Raw genomic sequence first — 8,909 nt, forward strand, 5'->3', positions numbered from 1 at the left:
TTAGCGAAACTCCTCTATTAGCAGTCCACAATGATATTTTAGAGCCTAAATATATTTCCAAACTCTAGTAGGCTTTTCTCAGTCTATTCCTGATCAGATAATTGTTTCAGTGCTCATGTTGATGTGATTATCTACTACATACACCTATAGATCAGTTAAAAGGAAGAAAAGAGAGAGAAGAGGAAGTAGTCATTATTTTAGTTCCTAAATGTAGTAAGTTTCCTTTGATGTTATTAAAGACACACTTTTGAATTATGACTATTTTAATGGGCAATTTAGAATACTCTATAATGGTAACATTTCTTCATTATTAACATTCTAGGATCCATCATGCTATGTGTAAATCTCTTAAGGTAGTATTATTAGCCCAGTAATGGATGAAAGGAAAAAAAAACCCAAAACAAATACAAATATCCTTGCAGCAAAGTGTTTTTAGTCTATGTTGTTAGAATAGCTAAATTGAGACCGTTAATTAAGACTATTTTTATCATTGTTTGTTTATTTTAAAAAATATCCATAAAATAACAAATAAAGAAGTATTTTTCCTTCCTTCAACATTTATTTTGGATGGGTGAGTTACATAAATAGTACTAACTGGGTTTTACTAACACTGTATCATTGTAATCGTCTTAAAAAAATTCTCCTTTGCAGGAGTGTCCCAGAGGGACACGGTCTGTTATCATTGAATTTCATGAGTCTCATTCTGCTCTAAAAATATATATTTAAAGAAATAAAAAGGCTTCTTAAGCATGTCATAATTCTAAAATATATCAGAACAATCACTACAGTATAAACTTAACAACCATAGCTAGAGTAGCTGCATTATAACCCAAATTAGAAATAGCATGTTTACAAAGAGAGAAGTAGTTTTTTTCCCTCTTTCACAATGCCCTTGTTTGTTTGCTTGTTTGTTTTCTTTTGTTAACCAACTTAGTGAAAAATAGTTCTGGCTAAATAGATGAATATTATTATTATTTGAGAGATCTGCTGTCTTGTATTAACTTTTCATTATTAATTTCATTTTTTGGGATTTTATTAATAGAATCTTGAAATATAGTAAAATAAGATTATTCTATGCTTACGGTGTTGGAAAAACCAATAAAATGATAAGTACTTTTATTTGTCAACAGTGTTTGAAATTAAGATAAAAGTAATATTCATAGAAATACAGTTAAAGAAAACCGTAAAAAGGACATGAATGATTAAGACTGATAACTTCAATGATATAATTTTGTGTAGGAAGATAGTTTATTTAGAGTACTTAGATGTATAACCGTGAGGGAGAAGGAGAGAGAGAGAGAGAAATGTAGAGGCTATTAAGAATGCTTATGTTAAGGTCCTGCTCTGTTCAACTGATTAAAAAGGGCTTATTTGGGAACTTCTCTCCTAACTCAGGCACATAACTTAGATGTCTGGAATTATGTGGTATAAATATTCATGAACACATTCATCCTGTAAATATGCCATCCTGCATCTTTGTATTTTTAGAACAAATGATTTATAAACATTAAAGAAAACAAAATGGGTAATGTATTAAAGTAATAGAAGTCTGAAAAAAAAACTGTGAGTATTGTAACTTAGAGATATTACATACCCACTTACCCATTTGAAAATGCTAACAGAGATTAGTGGCTTAATATGACATCTAGAGATAAAAATACAGAAAAAAACTCTTTCTTCAAGAAGGAATGAAAATCAGTGTAAAGAAAGAAATTAAAGATGACAGCAAGCTACAAAGCAGTGGTGTAGAATGGTGGTAGAGAATGAATGCTCTTTCTTCTTCCTCTTTTGGGCCTTATGACAGAAAAAAGAAAAGCCCTTCCTTTTAGTGCTTGCTGGCAGAGGAAAGAGCTTTATTTTGGCACATATTTCAAAGGAAGGGGGAATGAACTGTTTGTGTCATTATTTGTGTGTTCAACTGTTCTTCTGTTTCACTGAAATTGTGTAGTTCAACCATTTTTGTCTACTTTTGTCACTGACAATGCATGTGTGAAAAGTTTCCTGTGATAAAACTTGAGAACTGCCCTTTTTCTTATACTGCTCCTTCTTGTCCTCCTCACACATGTTGTTAATGAAACTTTCTTTACTATCTCTTTTTTAAATCATAAATTCATTTTTAATATATGCAAGAAAACTTTTTATAGTGAATGAAGCGCTTAGTGATTCAGATTAAAACATCAAAAAAGATATGCTGATAAACATATTTTTTTCCTCAAGGAAATTAGCTTTTATACTTGACCTAGCAACAGGACACCAAATTAATTGTTTTCCATAAGGGCTATTAATCACAATTGTGACAATTTCCCATAATACACTACTACAGTAATTGAATATTGCCATTCACTTTGAATACAATGTAAATCACAGAGCAAAGTTAAATGCTGCAGACAGAAAAGAATGTAAGTTTTTGAAGATGATCCATGCACTAATTGCTAAGCCGCGATGGTATTTTCATTTATTATAGGCTGCTCAACCATTAATTGTGTGTGGTGATACAGTTCACTGGAGTTTCTCATTGAACAAGTTACAAAGGTTAACTGCATCTGAGTTGAAAAAAAAAAAAATCAACTGAAAAATAAATAAATTGCACAATAATATGATTTTAATTCATTGACAAACTACATATAGTAAAAATACAGCAATTATTCAGTACTCTCTAAAATTGGCTCAGTTTTTTTAAAATAAAGGTTTAATATATCAGCCCACAAACATCAAATAAATAGAGCTCAAACATCAAATAAATAAAGCTGATCCTTCATGTCTGATATACTTAAGACTTTTGGAGAGAAATAGGTATTCTTTCACAAGTTAGTGCTCAGAATTAAGTCACAGCTAGCCTGATTAAATCTTAAGATTTCTTTTAGTGCATTACTGAAATCAAATGTACTACCTTGCTGCATGCTAGGTAATTTCCTGGTTAATATCTGTTACTAAACATAATAACATATTAAAACCACTCTATCTCCAGCTCCTGAATATAGGATACTTGAGGTACTCCAAGACCATTTGTATACTCTGAAATACTGGGCATTCTGTGAGAGGTTCAGCATTCTAATTTTAAGAATGATTACAGACAGCTGCTTTTCAGGTCATTTAATCTGTTTAATATGAGACAAGTTATAATGTCAACATAATGATAATGTTTGAAATTCATCATGTAGTCTATTTGTAAGAGTGGAACAAAATTTTAAAAGCATAACCATTGCTTTTATTTATGAAGGGCTGAATAAAGACAACTTTGAGAAAATCAAATTACATATCTGACCAGAAGTACTGGAATATTAATGTTTTACTTAATGCAGTGATATATAGACTTTTTAAAAAAAAAATCTAAATTTTAGAGGTTTCTTAAAACAAGATCTGGGATCTTGAATCTATTTTATTCTGAAAGAAAATATGTTCATTTTTTAAAACTTTAAGGTGGTCATATATCTTAAAACCTATCAATTTAAAAAATGCACAGAGCTAGAGTATTCATCAATACAGACAAGTAAAACTGAAAATAAATTATATGCTGAAGTGAAGGTCTGTGACTGCAATTTAGATCAGAATTAACAATGTCAAGGCAATCATGACTAAAGTATTAGAAATAATTCAATATATATTTCAGCTTCAGTCCCAGCTTTGCAAATATTTGTTTAATCTATTGACTTCACAAGTTTTGTACTTCCTTCTTTCATTTATATAGCTTGAATCATGCAGTCAGGATGGCTTTGATTTCTTTTTTTTTTTTAATCTTTTAATAGTAAACAACATGTTTAGATTATAACACATGGTATGTGCCTACATCCTTTATATTGTCTAGTTGTTCCTGTTTACCACAGTGGTCTACTATATTGAACCTGTCTCATGAAACCACTGACCTGACCCATCATGTCTCTTCTGTCTTGTCATTGAAGCTGATATCCTGCTCTCTGCTCGCCTTCATTTCAGTCCTAAGGGTTGTTATCTTAAAGCTCCTTGTAAAGCCTGCAGTGTACAACTGTGTACTAGCTCATTCCACCAACTGAAGCAAAAACCACAGAATGCCAGAAGTCACAGATATGAAAAGAAAATCTGAGGAAAATCACAAAACTCGGGACTCTGGTGACAGCTGCTATGACAAGTATTCATCCTTCTTGATGAGGAAGCTGTTTCTTACCTTTTTTTTTTTTTTAATGCCATTTACACATAGATAGCATTGAGTCTGTTATATACAGTACCTGTCATGAGCTTTTGTGTGATGGGAATAAAACTAATTCTTGTCACCCTTTATGTAGTACTGTGCTTGATATTCAAATCTAATGTGTTCTTCACCAGTTGATTATGGACTGTTTTTAGTATCTAGTAGTCACTTGTAGAAGATGCCTGGTAGATACTTTAGCCCTGCCTGTCCTAGCAATCTTAAATCTTTGATTACCTGCTTGCTGAGTAAAACATTTCACAGATGTTTCCATTACAAGGCTTTCAGAATGAGGCCTTAACTGCAGTACAAAATTTATCATCACAATAATATCACACAATAACGTCACAAGGTGCTAGGTATGTGAAGAAATGGGTATACATCTGGAAAATCTGTATTCAAAAAAGGAATAATACCTGTTTTCTAATTCAACTTTGTTTTAATTATCTATAATCACCATTTACTGTAAACATCACCTGTGATATGTAGGAGGTCAGATCAGTAAATCACAAGAAGTCTTCTGGTTTTATCTAATAAGCTATAAAACGTGTATATTCTAGACACACTATTGTGAGGAATCTGTTTTCATTGGAAAAGAATGAAATAACAGCTGAAAGTAAGAACAGATTGACTGTAACCTGTGAGCACATAACATATATTATCAGTTTGCTCCCACCCCCACATAAGTAATTTTACTTCCTAACCTTGAAAGTGTGCTTTGTAGGTTGTCACACAGTGAGGCCCCTTTACTGTTACAATAAAGCAAGATACTGTAGAGACCTTTGTATCTCCAATAAACCAATGCATCTACTGTTTGAAAAAGCTATTGACTTACATGCCTATTCCTAATAACATTTGCCTTTTCTATATGCAATGATTTTTATTTTTTTTTCATTTTTGGTACATTGTTCCATAAGGACTACATTTGTCAGATCAAGTATTAATATAGAAATGCATGGGGGGGGGGGGCAAGGAGGGTCAGTTGCTGCTTTTACAGAAATGCTATGTATTAGAACAAACTAAAAACATTCCAGCATTTAGCATCAGTGAAATCAAAGGAAGACCTCCAATTAACTTCAACATTAATAATATTTCATTACAAAAGCCTTAGCAACAGTGGAATCATAAGATGCTAAGATCATAGAATAGTTCAGTTTGGAAGGGAGCTGAGGCTGGAAGAGAGCTCAGGATGTCTTTTGTCCATCCTCCAGCATTAAAGCAGGACCAGCTCTGAGATCACACAAGGTTGCTCAGGGCTTGGTTCAGTTGGATTGCAAAAGCCCCCAAGGATGAGGACTGGACAACCTCTTTGAGTGGCCTGTTCAGCTGCTTGCTTGTTCTCTTGAGGAAAATGTTTTTCCTTGTATCTAGTTGGACCGTCTCCTTGTTTCAATTTATGCCAATGCCTCACATCCTTCTGCCATCACTGTGAAGGAACCTGGTTCTGTCTTTTTGATGGCCCCTCCATAGGTGCTGTGGGTCTGCTGTTAGGTCCCCTCAAAGCTGTCTCTTCTCCAGGCTAAACAAGCCCACCTCTCTCAGCCTCTCCTGATAACCCTCTGCTACATTTACCCAGTCTATCAATGTCATTCTTGACTAGAGTGCCCCAAAACTGGGCACAGGACTCTAGATGCAGCCTAAGGAACAATGAGGAAAGTATTTGACTTCCTGACTGTGCTTCTGTTAGTACAGCCCAGGAGCTTCTTGGCTTTTGCTGACAGAGCACACTGCTGGCTCACGCCCAGCATCACCAGTCCTTCTCAACAGAGCTGTTCCCCAGCCAGTCAGGCCCCAGCTTGTGACATTGCAGGGGAATTTCTGCCCACTCAAGAGCAGGTTTTAGTATCAGTCTGTGCTGAATTTCATGAGGTTCCTCGCAGCCCATTCCTTCAGCCTGTCTAGGTCCCCCTACCTGGCAGCCCTGCCATAGAGAGTATTGACTGGTTCCCCTCCTTCCCCTTTCCCTTTCCCCTGCCAGTTTGGTGTCATCTGCAAATGATGAGTGCGCACACTGTTACTTCTTCCACGTCATTGATAAAGACAGAACCCTCCAATTTTTGATGACCTCTAGGTAGAATAAGATCCATTAACCATTATCATCTGAGCCACGTACTCTAAACTATTTTTTACCCATTTAGCAGTCCACATATCCAGACCATAACATTCTAACTTGGATAAAAAATTATCTGGGATATAAGAACAACAACTTTTTTAAGCCAAGTACATATCAACTGAAGCTAATGGAACTGCAGAAAAGATTAGCACAACATAATAATGATGGAGAAAGACTGCTAGAAAAACAAAATATTGTAATTTTCATCTCTCTGAAAATCTGGAATTGTTTAATCATAATGTCTACCTAAAATTAAAAACTAAAGGCTCTGAAGTATTGCAGGTTATTAGTACAATTATATATACTGCATAATTACTTATACATATATATTTTATAGAGAAATTTCTTGTTAATAAAACATGGATTATAATATATTTATTAAAACTTAACATTTAGCAGACCAAGAAAAATGTTTGTTGATGGGGTGTAGAATAAGTAAGATGGTCACTGCCCTAAAACAAACTCAAAACAAAAAAATCCCAATGTCTGTCTAAACCATGTTGGGCTGCAGAGTTCAGCAGAAAATTATTTAGGAACCTGAACCACCTTTTTCTGTGTTATTTGGCCAGAACAGAATATTTCAAAGCAGTCACTGATTTAAGACCAGTGGCATGTTAAGACCATGGCTCTCCCCTCTCATTGGGTATACAACTGACCCTTTATTCATTAGATGCTGATTTTTTCTTTGTAGGTATTTGGTTAAAAAACCTCTTTGCTGAATGGTTTTCACATACTTCCTGAATCTGTGTTATTCTTAAAGGGTTATTTTTGAAGGGGGGCCTTTAAGATGCCACTGCAAACATACAGAAATGCAAACATTTGGAAACAGAATCTTAGATCAGAGTTTGCAGTATGAAAAGTAATTTGGGTTTATTTACTTAGGGATTTATTAAGTTTCACTGATATTTCATGTGTAGTTACTTCCAGTTTTGAGATAAAGTTATATGATGTGTGGTTGTAGGAGAACATCATGCAAACTTCACAGTTTTGCCATGCAAGCAGATGAAACTCAGTGATTTTGACTGATTTTCATTCTGCATTTTTACTTTTCTCTGAACCAGAAACTTAAAGTGAACCTCGAAGAAAGGGTGGGATAGAAGGTGCCAAGCCACATGGATCAAACACTAAGAAAATATTCACACCAACATCTGTGAAACAAAACTGTGAATTTTCACACACAGCTGTCTGCAGAATACATTTTGTCAAGGCACTGAAGCATCAGACTTTTTTTTTTTCTTGGATTGCATTTACTATCTCTGTGTTGTCTTTGTACACTTCCTGTTATCCACCAGAGAAATTAGGCAGACTCAAAGGAAACTTGATGTAGTTTTGAGAAGACTCTTTCATGAAAAATAAAATAATTAAATCTGATTAAGTTCACTCTGTATCTTTTGAAGAAAACTTGAGCAAAAGTTTGCTAAAAGCTAATAATTTGAAAAAGATTTTTTAAATTCAGATGCCACAATTGTATTTTTTCTTCACTGAATCCTTTCCCTAATATAGAAAAGATTAAAAACTCTTAAGCAATTAATCTATAGCATTATCATATTGTCAAATAAACATAGGCACACTCACTTTTCCAAAGATTGTTGGACTGTTGTAATTAAGTGTATCATATATATCATATATTGCTTAAACAAGGGCATTGTCATATTCAAGCAAGTAAATTTATTTAAAGATACTGCAGATAAAGCTAGTCACAGGGGTGGGAGGAGGAGGGAAAGCAGAAAAAAAACCCAACACTTTTACAGATTGAGTTCAGATGTAAAAAAGAAAGGATGTGATCTAGAAACCACACAGCTTTGGTAATCAAGTGGCAACAGGAATCTTAAAAGTAAAAAATCTTATCATCATAAAAAAACCCTTTGGTTTAAAACAATAAAAAAGGAAAAATCAAGGAAAACTAGTTTTGTGGAACAATAACTGAGATAATAGAAAATAAGTTCATTACCTACTTTTTGATAATTATAAACTTTAATTGATTACCAAACAAAGGCTCCAGTGGGTTGTTTCTTACTTTTTGTGACTTACTATTTGATTTGAACCCTAGAGCCTGGAGAAAGAACACAGGTCAGCAGGAGAGCACCTGAAGAGCAGCACAAAGGAACTCCAGCCAGTAAGACAGCTTCAGCAGGGGCCCAACTTCAATGCCTCTATGCAAATGCACATAGCTTGGGGAATAAACAAGAGGAGTTAGAGACGTGCGCACGCCTGCAAGGCTACGACCTTATTGGCATCACGGAGATGTGGTGGGATGGCTCCTATGATTGGAGTGTTGGGATGGAGGGATACAGGCTCTTTAGGAAGGACAGGCAGGGGAGAGGAGGAGGGGGTGTCGCCCTCTATGTCAATGACCAGCTGCAGTGCATGGAGCTCCACCTGGGGATGGATGAGGAGTCAACCGAGAGCTTATGGGTCAGAATTAAAGGGAAGGCAGGGACAGGTGACATTACAGTGGGGGTCTGCTACAGACCACCTGACCAGGAAGACCGAGTGGATGAGGCCCTCTATAGACAGATAGGAGCAGCCTCATGCTTACAAGCCCTGGCCCTAATAGGGGACTTCAACCACCCCGATATCTGTTGGAGGGACAACACGGCAGGGCATAAGCAATCCGGGAGGTTCCTGGAATGC

This window comes from Pygoscelis adeliae, unplaced genomic scaffold, assembly GCF_000699105.1.
Source record: "Pygoscelis adeliae isolate BGI_AS28 unplaced genomic scaffold, ASM69910v1 Scaffold133, whole genome shotgun sequence".
NCBI classification, from domain to species: Eukaryota; Metazoa; Chordata; class Aves; order Sphenisciformes; family Spheniscidae; genus Pygoscelis; species Pygoscelis adeliae.